Consider the following 13190-nt stretch of genomic DNA (forward strand, 5'->3'; position numbering starts at 1 on the left):
CTTTGGCAAACTTAAGTCAGACCTTCCAGTTCTTGGCAGAGATGAAAGGCTTCTTGACAGGAACTCGTGCCTTCAACCCTTTTGCTCTTAGCCGTCACACCACAGTTTCGCAACTCACTTTGACCACATATTCTTTGATTATTTCGTGCAAAATCTGTACAGCACTTTTATGGACATCAGATACGGACTTTTTCATAATAATGTGATAAACTTTGGAGGAAGTTTTCCATTGCCGTCACGTATCATACATGACACTTGACTCTGAAAACAGTTGAATTCCATAGCTCATCTTTTTGGCTTTTGCCTGACATCACTCTCAGAATAATAAGCTTCTTGACATCTGGTGATAATTTTGTCTTTGTCTCTGCATTGTTTTAAGTGAAAAATACAAATAACAACAAAAAATTTAGGCAAAATTCGACTACCCATGACAAAATATGCAAATGATTTGGTCCAGCATATGTTGAAAATTAACACATAATAGGATAAAACAATGTCAAACACAATTTTCTTCCTTATAGCTGACAACCATTTGCTTCCGGTTTACTAAAATCACCAGGAAAATGGCATCACAAAACCAGACAGAAGCAAAGTAAAAAATGCAAAACTTTTGGTTGCCACTGTATAACATGCTTACCTCCACTGGATTAATTCCTATGGGAGGGCTAAAGACCAGCCAAGCACAGCATGCGGCTATCTCCAGAGGTTCCATTAAAAATGAATCACGTGTAGTGTTGAGCGATACCTTTTGATATCCAGAAGTATCGGTATCGGATTGGATCGGCTGATATCCAAAAAATATCGGATATCGCCTATACCGATACCCGATGCCAATGCAAGTCAAGGGGACACAAATATCGGAATGTAAATAAGTCATTTCTGTCCTTCTACATACTGTTCCGGAGGGGGGGGAAGAGTGTGGGCGGTGCGTGGGTAGATACTGTGCGTGTCTGTGTGTGCGGGCGGGGTCTGTGCGGGCCTGCCGGGGATTTGTACGGGCATCTCGGGGGTCTGTACGGGCCTGCCGTGGCTCTGAGCGGCCTGCCGGGGCTCTGTGCGTGTCTCCTGGGGCTCTGTGTGGTCTGCCGGGGCTCTGTGCGGCCTGCCGGGGCTCTGTGCGTGCCTGCCAAGGCTCTGTTCGGGATGCCGGGGGTCTGTACGGGCCTGCTGGGGGTCTGTGCGGCCTGCCGGGGCTCTGTGTGGCCTGCCGGGGCTCTGTGCGTGCCTGCCGAGGCTCTGTGCGGCCTGCCGGGGCTCTGTGCGGGCCTGCCGGGGCTCTGTGCGGCCTGCCGGGGCTCTGTGCTTGCCTGCCGGGGCTCTGTGTGGGCTGCTGGGGCTCTGTGCGTGCCTGCCGGGGCTCTGTGCGGCCTGCCGGGGCTCTGTGCGTGCCTGCCAGGGCTCTGTGTGGCCTGTGGGGGCTCTGTGCGTGCCTGCCGGGGCACTGTGCGGGCTGCCGGGGCTCCGTGCGGCCTGCCAGCCTCTATGCGGCCTGCTGGGACTCTGTGTGGCCTGCCGGGGATCTGTGCGTGCCTGCCGGGGCTCTGTGCGGGCTGTCGGGGGTCTGTGTGTGTGTGCAGGCATCGTCCGATGTATGTAGTATGTATGTATGTATGTAGTATGTATGTATGTAGTATGTATGTAGGCCCGCACAGAGCTCCGGCAGGCCACACAGAGCCCCGGCAGGCCGCACAGAGCCCCGGCAGGCAAGCACCGAGCCCCGGCAGGCCGCACAGAGCCCCGGCAGGCCGCACAGATCTCCGGCAGGCCACACAGAGCCCCGGCAGGCTGCACAGAGCCTCGGCAGGCTGCACAGAGCCCCGGCAGGCCACATAGAGCTCCAGAAGGCCACACAGAGCCCCGGCAGGCCGCACAGAACCCTGGCAGGCCGCACAGAGCCCCGGCAGGCCCGCACAGAGCCCCGGCAGGCCCGCACAAAGCCCCGACAGGCCGCACAGAGCCCCGTCAGGCACGCACAGAGCCCTGGCAGGCACGCACAGACCCCCCACGGTTACGCACAGACCCCACCCGCACACATGCAGTCTCCGCCCACGCACCGCCCACACTCCATTATAGTGCATCATTGCACTATAGGAACTTCCAATTCCGGTATCCCGAGGCCTTAGTGGAACTGTAAGACACTTGGCAGAACCGGAGGGCATAAGATCATACAGACACTGCCCACACCACACCTGAGACGCAGCAGCACCTGAAGAGCATGGGGCATGATAGAGTCCCTGTAAAAAGGCTCAAGCTGCCCGTCATGCAGGTACCTGTCTCAGGACAGGGGGAATAGAGGACTCTGCAGGAAGCTTCAGGCAGCAGGGACCTTATATACAGCAAGCGCTAGTTGGAAAGGCTCACAGACCTCTACTGGAACAAGGGAACCCTCCATTGCCTCTGGGCCAGCCGGACTATACCATCATCTATGCCTGGTACCCTGGACTGTGGCCTCCTAACTACAGTAAACCAGGTAAAGACTTACAACTTGTGTCCTTTACTCATTTACCGGCAACCGTCATCACCATCATAGACTTAAGACCCCTGGAGACCCGGCTTCACCTGTGGGAAGCGTAACACCCATGCTGCCTCAACATCCCCCAAGGGGACCCCTTCAATGCAGCGTTGGTCCCACTACTGACCGAAAACCACAGGTGGTGTCACGAATAGACTACATCATACCAAATCCCTTTAATTGAGTCCCAGGGCCACGGACTGGGTCGCAGCCACCGTGACATCCCCTTTAATAGCCGACTGGACCTGGTGCCGAGTACCCCAGGTCCTGGTAGGGGTGACTCAACTTTGGCGTCATGAACAGGATATCGTGCCTTGGCATCGCAGGGTACTGTGCGACATGGATTACAATGGACTGTGTTATACTGTGTGAGGTTGAAATATGGCCACCATTGCTGCACCACGAGGTGGATAAAGTAGGAATAAGATGTGTTGCCATGGGTGGAGTTCAAGCACTGGCGCGAAAGCTGGATCCACCCCCTACAGAGACTGTAATGCTAAACAAAGATGTCCGTCACCAGAACGGGTCCGCCCCCGTAGGGAGCTGGGGGGAAAGTGCGGGAGGCACTGCAGAAAAAGCCCTGGACATGTGAGAGAGAAGCACGTGGAACAGCGTGGCAGCAGGATGGCTGCACACTACTTGGTTAAGACCCCGGTGGACAGCGGAGATGTGCTGCCAGAACTAGCAGATACCAGAACTAGCAGATACCCTGAAAGATGTCCCTGGTCCGCAGCAGCAAGAAACCTCGGACCTGCAACCAACTCTGGACCCGGAGCTCCTTGCCGCAGAGATGGAGGAGCTGGCCCAGCAACTCATGAAGACCCAGTTGACAGCGGTGGCCGCCTGGAAAGAATCTCTGGTCCAGAGAATGATGACCGCCCGATCGCAACATCAGTACTCACCAGCCCCACCCCTAGCCCCGGCGGAGCCTGCACCTTTGACTTCGGTGGAGCCGAAAAGCAACACGCTGCGGGAAAGAAAGACGCCGACAATGAACCTAGACCTCACGACTGCTTCTCCGACGGAGCTGGAAAGTGGGTCCCAACCAGAAAGCGAGACGCCGAACACAGAGACGACTACGCCACAGCACCAGGCCCTGCAGCCCGCGGACCAGGCGCGGCAACCAGACATCCTGACCCCAGCAGAGGAAGCAAAGCAAGACACCAGCAAGTTAAGTATGTTTACTACCCGGTAGCTGAAGACACCTTAGTGGGACCACTAGCACCCCCACCAGCTTTAATGCTTAGACAAATAACAACGGCCATAACCTGGGATCGCATGACTGATGTATGTCACTCATTAACTGAGCCAATGACCTCTGTATCATCGCCCCTGAAGGCATGTAGACCTAAAGAGACAGTTCATTGGAAGCACCCCAGTACAGACCTTATGGGGTTTCCAATAGAGGCCTTATCCGCAGCAAATGGAGTGCAAGTGACTGACAAGGAGGACTATTGTAAACAACAGATCCTTAAACTAGCAGCAGAGGAAAGGCAACGCCAAACTAAATGGGAGGCCATGGAACAAAAGAACCTGTTAGCCAATGCCCAATCCCGCACCATTAAACCTGCCAGTAGATCTGGAACTGTAGTCTCCTTCAATTTGGACAAAGGATGGGGATTTATAAGGGAACAAATCGGACAAAGGGAACTGTTTGTCAACCGCAGGGATGTGGAATCTCACCTCTTAAGGGTACACCCTGATCGTGATTTATACCCTGGTGACAGAGTGACTTATTCCCGGCACCACGGAGAAAAGGGATACTATGCCCTTCATGTTAAATGGTGCCATGGACAGAATAATTACACCTGTGTAGCCACTGAAAGTGGAACGCAAACCCAAGCTACACAAACCCCAAATGCTGAACAATTTTCAACAGAGTCACCAGTTGTGACACCCATTAATGGACTTCCCCAGTCAGGAAGCTGTACGCATCAGGACCTGACCTGGAAGAAGCAGAAGTAAAGGACATTCACCTGCGTGAACTAACTGCTGTATATATATGTTGTTTTGATGTTTGTTTCTTTATAGTAAATATGGATAACTGTTTCCTTGGAAACTGCTTTCCCGAATAGTTTGGCACCTGTCTCGGTGCCCCTTTTTGCTTAGTTATTGCATGCATGTTTCAAAATTTAACATGTAGGGCCTGTTTTTCTTTTCCCAGTCCGGGAGTACAGACATTGCCCACACCACACCTGAGACGCAGCAGCACCTGAGGAGCCCGGGGCATAAAAAGGCTCAAGCTGCTCGTCATGCAGGTACCTGTCTCAGGACAGGGGGACTAGAGGACTCTGCAGGAAGCTTTACGCATCAGGGACCTCATATACAGCAAGCGCTAGTTGGAAAGGCTCACGGACCTCTACTGGAACAAGGGAACCCTTCATTGCCTCTGGGCCGGCCAGGCAATACCATTATCTGTGCCTGGTACCCTGGACTGTGGCCTGCTAACTACAGTAAACCAGGTAAAGACTTACAACTTGTGTCCTTTACTCATTTACCGGCAACCGTCATCACTACCTTACACCTTAGGACCCCTGGGGACCTTGCTTCACCTGTGGGAAGCGTAAAGGTACCTTCACACATAACGATATTGTTAACGATATCGTTGCTTTTTGTGACGTAGCAACGATATCGTTAATAAAATTGTTATGTGTGACAGCGACCAACGATCAGGCCCCTGCTGGGAGATCGTTGGTCGCTGAACAAAGTCCAGAACTTTATTTCGTCGCTGGACTCCCTGGAGACATCGCTGGATCGGCGTGTGTGACACCGATCCAGCGATGTCTTCGCTGGTAACCAGGGTAAACATCGGGTAACTAAGCGCAGGGCCGCGCTTAGTAACCCGATGTTTACCCTGGTTACCATCGTTAAAGTAAAAAAAACAAACACTACATACTTACCTACAGCTGTCTGTCCTCCAGCGCTGTGCTCTGCACTCCTCCTGTACTGGCTGTGAGCGTTGGTCAGCCGGAAAGCAGAGCGGTGACGTCACCGCTCTGCTTTCCGGCCGCTGTGCTCACACAGACAGTACAGGAGGAGTGCAGAGCACAGCGCTGGAGGACAGACAGCGGTAGGTAAGTATGTAGTGTTTGTTTTTTTTACTTTTAGGAAGGTAACCAGGGTAAACATCGGGTTACTAAGCGCGGCCCTGCGCTTAGTTACCCGATGTTTACCCTGGTTACCGGCATCGTTGGTCGCTGGAGAGCGGTCTGTGTGACAGCTCTCCAGCGACCAAACGGCGACGCTGCAGTGATCCGGATCGTTGTCGGTATCGCTGCAGCGTCGCTAAATGTGAAGGGGCCTTAACACCCATGCTGCCTCAACATCCCCCAGGGGGACCCCTTCAATGCAGCGTCGGTCCCACTACTGACCGAAAACCACAGGTGGCATCATGAATAGACTAGATCATACCAAATCCCTTTGAGTCCCAGGGCCACAGACCGGGTCGCAGCCACCGTGACATCCCCTTTATTAGCCGACCGGACTCGGTGCTGAGTACCCCAGGCCCTGGTAGGGGCGACTCACATGTTTTGGGATTAAAGCGCCAGAAATAAATTCATTCAGCACAATAAATGGAATATATTCTTTTTGTCATTGATCCACAGGTAGCTAACATAATTCATTCACATATATATTCTCCCCATACATTTTCTTTTTTCCCTGATGCTGTGATAGCAGTGTTTATCACTGGACGTAGATCTGGCGATTTATTCTTACGGAATATAGGCTGAACTGGATGGACAAATGTCTTTTTTCGGCCTTGCTAACTATGTAACGATGTTACTACCGTATGTTACTAGTGACTGAGAAATACATTAATTATTGTTATTTGTTTAATCGTTGTTTAAGGTTGGATAGTCTCTTACACACATCTCTGTATAGGCACTCATACACATTATTATTATTATTATTATTATTATTATTATTATTATTATTATGCCATTTATTCCATGCCATGTGAGGAGGGGTATACATAATAAAAAACAGGTACAATAATACAATAATCTTAAACAATACAAGTCACGACTGGTACAGGAGGTTGAGAGGACCCTGCCCGCGAAGTCGTCCAAAGCCAGTTGTCTAATATGTATGGAGGCTTCCTGACCCTTACCTGAAAAAAGATGTCAGAGAAGAGGATTCATCCTGGAACCGGTTTTCTCATAGAGAACCCATGAGTGCTCCACTGAGCCAAATGGTCCTGTGTATGCGGGAGTCAGTAGGGATAGTTGTCGGGCGAATGATAGTTTGATCGACAACTGTGTATGAGGGGTGCATCATGAAAACACTCTGCTCACCATATAGTTCTCTGCATGGAACTATATTCTTCCCTAGCAATGTTCCTTTCAGTGAAGAATACCTCCATAATGCTACATGCGGTGGAACATCAATTTAAAAACATCATTGTGGCATAAATTTTTATGGTTGTCATATTACGGATCTGTTGGAGACACTTCATATAGTTCTGAGCATGAACATTGACACTCAAACTTATTTGTTCAAACAATTTTTGTCAGGATTAAAAATTACTAGATTTAATCAGTGATGACAACATTTCAGTGAAATTATGAAATTAAACATGTCTCTCCCCTACTCCTTCCTCACTGAGTCAATGTCAGGCAGGTTGTTGTTCCCACTGCCACCTTCTGTTCCCCCTTTTACAGCACCCTACACCCTTGTATCTTCCTTCGCCTCCTCTTCCATAGAGGCCTTTTAAACTTGTATCTCTCCACTGCTAGGCTATGTGCCCATGTTACGTTGTTTATGCTTTTTTGCCAAGTTTTTGCCGCAGCGAAAATGCTTAAAAAACGCATTCCCATGCAATCCTATGGGATTCTGCAGTTGCTGTGCCCATGCTGCGGATTTTCCCGCTGCGGAATCGCATAGCGGTAAAATCTGCAGCATGTTCATTATTTCTGCGGAATCGCGGCGATTTTGATGCCATAGGATTGCATTGAAGCGCTCACTTTACGTATGTGGCTATGCCCACCAATGCGCAAAGTGAGCGCTTCATGTGCAGAGTTTACCCAGGGTCTGCAGGAGAGGAGTCTCTCCTCCAGGCCCTGGGTACAATATTCCTGTCAAAAAAAGAAGTAAATAAAAAATATGGATATACTTACCTTCTGATGGCTCCCGGAGTCCTCCGCCTCTCAGCGGTGCATGTGGTGGCTTCAGTTCCCAGGGATGCATTGTGCGAATCACCTGAGATGACGTCGCGGTCACGCGACCGTAACGTCACAAAGGTCCTTCGCGCATTTCCGCAACATTTCTGCAACGTGGGCACATAGCCTTAATCTTATCTTGCCCAGGCCCTTTTGCACAAGCTGATAACCTGCAAACCACTGTTTCTAGAAATGGGCATTCCCGGTGTCTTTTGAAACCTGAAGTTTCATTACTTTTTGACATGTGGAAAAAAAATTGAAGGATGATTTCTGCAGCTTCTTCAACCACAAGGTCCATGAAAAACGGACAGCACATGAATGGTATGCAAGTGTTGTCCAGTTTTTTTAATGGCACATAGACTTGTATTGGCGAATTTGATCTGACATTGCAATCAATATCAGGCAAGTCTTCATGCTTTTTTGCGGACCACTCAATCCGAGGATAAAATTTAACATGTGAACCCACTAATAGACGATAGGTGAAAGTGTGATATGTGAAGATCACTGATAGCACTTGTACAAGGAAAACTGAACGAGCCCTTAGCCCTGGCTTTTTTATGGTCAGCATAGTTTGGGCATTATTTCAAACTGCCATAAAACAGTCATGAAAAAGAGATGTAGTGCAAAGGAAATCGAGGGTGGGGGTGTTGATATTTTTTTTCAGAAGCCCATGGAATATAAAAGCAGCGTCCTGGGTGTTTGCTTTGCTCTATAACTCATTGGTACTAGTTTTGATAAATCTGTCTTATTGTTTCCACTTGTGATCAGATTATCTCTGATGAATTTGTGATCATCGATCCACAAACAAATAAAACTGATGCGTATATAAGCTCTTACATTTCAGTCTCTGCTAGGAGAGACCAGGAACTGAGATAATAAAACTATTTTGAATACAATGACTTCTTGGATTCAATGGTTAATAAAGAGGGCAAACAAAGGCCAGGTATCAGCAGAGGAAGAAGATCATTAACTGGTTAACAATCATGAACTATTCACTCTTGACAAATACTTCACAAGGAGTAAACCCCATTGGCCTCAATATGCACACAATCCCAAATACAACCACACACACACACACAGTGACACACATACAGTTATCTAGACAAACAGAAATCCTACAATTGTATCTGTGCAAACAACCTCCAAGGCAAATACCCACCCAGCGGTGAGCGTGCTTCCAGGCCCAAACCATGAATATGTGCGCACCATGTCTGTCCACAGCTCTCCGGAAAATCATTTTTTGATGTGATAACATCTGTTTAGTATTGTAGATCAGTATGAGGTTGGGGTCACACAAGCGATGATTCTCTCATGTGAGAGAATCGGGCCGATTATGCTAAAGACGCTCGACTTTATCTCTCATCCAAGTTGGATCCAAGTGTCAGTTTACTGCTATGCGATCCTCTCACATGAGAGAATCATGTCACAGGTGCAGAAAGGACAGAACTAAATTTCCTAATTTCTCCTTTGTCTGTGTCTGTGTCTGCAGAAATTGGACTGCGCACAGGTGTCATCCGAGTGCAGCCTGATATTTTACATGCATCCATAGACTTGAATGCTTGCACGTGGTCCAATCTGCAGAGCCACTGGCAGCATGCTGCAAATTTTTTTCTGAGGCCGAGGTCACACTAGCGATGAATACGGACGAGTACTATGCGATAAAACATCGCATAGCTTTCGGACCGGTATTCATCTATGGGGCAGGTGACATCACTGTTTTCTTTTTGCTCGGCCGAGTCTCGGCTTACTTGCACCCATATGAGCCTATGGGCGCGAGTGAGACAACAAATATCACTCGGATATCATCCGAGTGATGGGCGATATACTCTGACCCCGGCAATGGAGAAGATGGAGATGCAGATGCATGTCACTTGGCTCCCGCTCGCAGCAGAACAGGAGCCGAGGGTCATTGGCATATCGCATCCGATGCCATGTATTGCTACGCAGCCGCACGCTCCTCTCCTGAGTGACATCGGCCGGGTATTAACATGCGAGACTCGGCCGTATTTCTCCCATGTGTGATCCCGGCCATAGGCTATGTTCACACGCAGCGTGTTTGCTGTGTTTCTTTTATGCAAATTAAAAGCTGCTTTTTACAGTACCAGCAAAAGTTATGAGATTTTGACTGAATTGGAAAACTGCTTTTTTTAAACTGCAGCATGTCACTTCTTTCAGCGTTTTTGCTGAATTTTTTCACCCGTAGGAAGCAATGAGTAAGTTCAAAAAAGCGGTAAAAACACAGCAAAAAACATTGCAAAAAACGTAAAAAAAGGTACAGCAGAACGTGAAACTCATTTATTTTTGCGATTTTTCTCAAGTTTAAACCAAAATGTCTTGGTCTCCTGACCTGAGAATGGCAATTTAGATTAGTATAATTTAATTAAATTAATGATATGTGTAAAACTAAACATTGCCTGAGCAATTCAATGGCTGACCAGTGTGTAAAACTAAACATTGCCTGGCCAATGTGTCAAATACAACAATACCTGACCAACTCAAGGGCAGGCCAATATGTGTAAAGCCTCTTTCACACGTCAGTGGCTCCGGTACGTGTACTGACAGTTTTCTCACGTACCGGAGACACTGACACACGTAGACCCATTCAAATGAATGGGTCTATGCACATGTCTCTATGTTTTCACGGACCGTGTGTCTGTGTGCAAAACACGGAGACATGTCCGCTTTTCTCCGGCAGCACGTACCGCAATACGTCCCGCACACGTGCACACGGAGAACAGTGTGCACTCTCCTCCGTGTGCACGTTCTACCCGCAGGAGAGACAGCGCTACGGTAAGCGCTATCCCCACTGCGTGTGGTGCTGAAGGCGGCATTCATCTCTTGTCCCCTGCAGGAGACAAGAGATGAAAAATCAAGTTTTTTTTTTGTTTGTGTTAAAAATAAAGTTTTGGGGGTCACCTCCCGCCTCCCATCCCCTGTGCGTCCGCCCGCTTGCAGAAAAATACTAACCCAGCTCCCGCGATGTCTCCTCTCAGCGCTGGCAGCAGGTCCTGTGTGAGCTGTCACATGGTACCGCTCATTAAAGTGATGAATATGTGCATATTCCTCCTCACTAAACTTCATTAATTTATAGTATAATTTGCAAAATAAGCATTGCCATCTAAATAAAGCCAAATTAATTCACTGAAATATTCATCCAGTAATTAATGCCGTTTTTGTGTGTTTATAGGTGGCTTCATGGACTTACTAGACCTCGTCTTACTGCCCGTGTATGGATTGCCTCCTCTAATCACGCCATACTAGCTGCAAATCCAGCTTTTCTAATATTTGTACAGAATTTGGGTAGCTTGAAATTATAAATGGGGGGTGCGGCTGCAGGGGTTCCGCAGAGGAAAGCCCCTCCCGGCACCCAGTGCTGCTGCCCTTGAATTGAGCCTGCTAATCACGCTGAGATTAGACTCATTAGACCCACCGTCAGCTTCCCCGCTTAGCATGGTAATCCCCTCCGCTCCCCCAGATAAACACATTCTTTCAGGGCTTACACAATATTTACTGGGGGTGACCGCAGAGTCCTCAATGCGAGTCTTGTTTTACATGTTCTTTTCCATTTGCATCTGAGTGCTCAGTGAGGAGGTAGGAAATTCATTGGGAGATGCGGAGTCAGCTCACGTAATGTTGGTTTAACTTTGTCACAAGGTATAAATAATGTATCATGATCTTGTTCTGGGTCTCAATGATTGTTGATTTATCAGTTTCATTGTTACTTTTCTGCCTGCTTCATTTCCTATCCATGGTACCAATTTCACATGGTATCTTAATGTCTTCTATACAAGAATTGTAACATATTGTCATTATTTGAAATGTAACTATAAGTATTGCTATTTCCATCACTTATCTACAGACAGAACAAACGCCCAAAATCCAATCCATGTACTCTTCTGGTGTAGGTTCCTGTACTGTGTAAATCAGCCGCACCACTATATCTGATTTATGACTACCTAGTCTTTATGTAAAGTGTCTATGGCCTTGAAGCCTTAAAGTAGACAGCAAGATGTGATGACTCCAAAATTTGCTAAAAGGCCCATAAAACTCTCATTATTCCCATGCGTCCATATTTTACCATTTATAAAAAGTATCAACATAAGGGCAAATAAAGAGCTTAAAAGGGTTGTCCGGGATAAACTTTTAGTTAACCAAAGGCTTGTAGATGTATAAAATAATAGACAGAACGGTATCTTATTCTCACTAGCGTTGCCTCTCTGATGGTCTTCAGGTGATTGTTGACAGTCTGCAGCGGTAACATCACATCAACACCGCATGTGACCGCTGCAGCCAAGCCCTGGGCTCAACAGCTCTGCCCATGTAGATGGTATGAACTGCTGAGCACAGATGACATGACGTCACCACTGCAGCTTATCAACAATGACAGGAGCAATGGCTGAGAGACAACATTGGACCGGGGGAGGGTGTGTAACAGCTCAGTTTATTACTTGATTTGTCTACAAGTCTTTGGTAACTATAACTAAAGTTATTCTGGTCTTCGCTTTTTAATAAGAAATCTTTCAGGAAGTTTACTTATGCCACATATTGCCCAGATCTCCAAGGATATAGTGAGCCATCTTTCATCAATATTGAACTTATTGGTGATGAACGTTGAGTCCACATTAGGGACAGAATGATTAGCTTGTAATATGAACACTAAAGCAGAACTTTCATCAAATTTAATGATACAAACTCTATATATTAAATGATTTACTTAAAGGGGTTGTCAGGCCTTGGGAGTACAAATCTGGAGTCACTCCATGAGACTGCAGTCTTGTGAATCCTCACTGTGTGCTGTGAGGATTCTCCGGTGCCAGGGCTGGTCGACTTGCATACTTCCAGTCACATGCAGACTAGACGTGTTCAGCGTCGTTCAATACACTTGCACTGAGTGAGGCCGCGCATGTCTAGTTATCACGTGACCGCATGTATGCAAATTGCATACTTGTGGTCACATGCCCTCCACTAGTGGCACCAGCATCAGAGAATCTTCTATCCTGCACATAGAGTGACTGCAAACTTGTACCCCAAAGCCAGAGAACCTCTTAAAATGTAACATATCTTAGATCTGATGAGTCTTGTGTGCTTCATTTTAAAATCTTTTCCAGAATGACTATATAATCCAATGGGAAAGTTTTCCTCATCTAATATTGCACTGAGCATTTTATGAGTGTAACTATTTTAAAATTGTATTAAAATATATAATTACATTAAAATTTTAGTTTAAGGACAAATACAGTTATTCTAACATCGATTTTCAAAGTAAATACCCCAGCCTCCTCGGGCCCAATAGATCTTGTTTATACTGGTACAATACACCTATTTGTAAAAGCTCTTCACAAACATTTGTGAGAAAGTCTAAGAATGTGTATTATGCATGGTATCCAGCCATGTTTAAAAAGACTTTTATGTATTTCTCTCTGATATGACATGCCCATTATACAGGATTCATCTATATGAATAAATTGCACACATTTGATGAACCATTTTCATAAATCTTTTAGCATTTTTTAATCATC

This window comes from Ranitomeya imitator, chromosome 3, assembly GCF_032444005.1.
Source record: "Ranitomeya imitator isolate aRanImi1 chromosome 3, aRanImi1.pri, whole genome shotgun sequence".
Classification (NCBI taxonomy): Eukaryota; Metazoa; Chordata; class Amphibia; order Anura; family Dendrobatidae; genus Ranitomeya; species Ranitomeya imitator.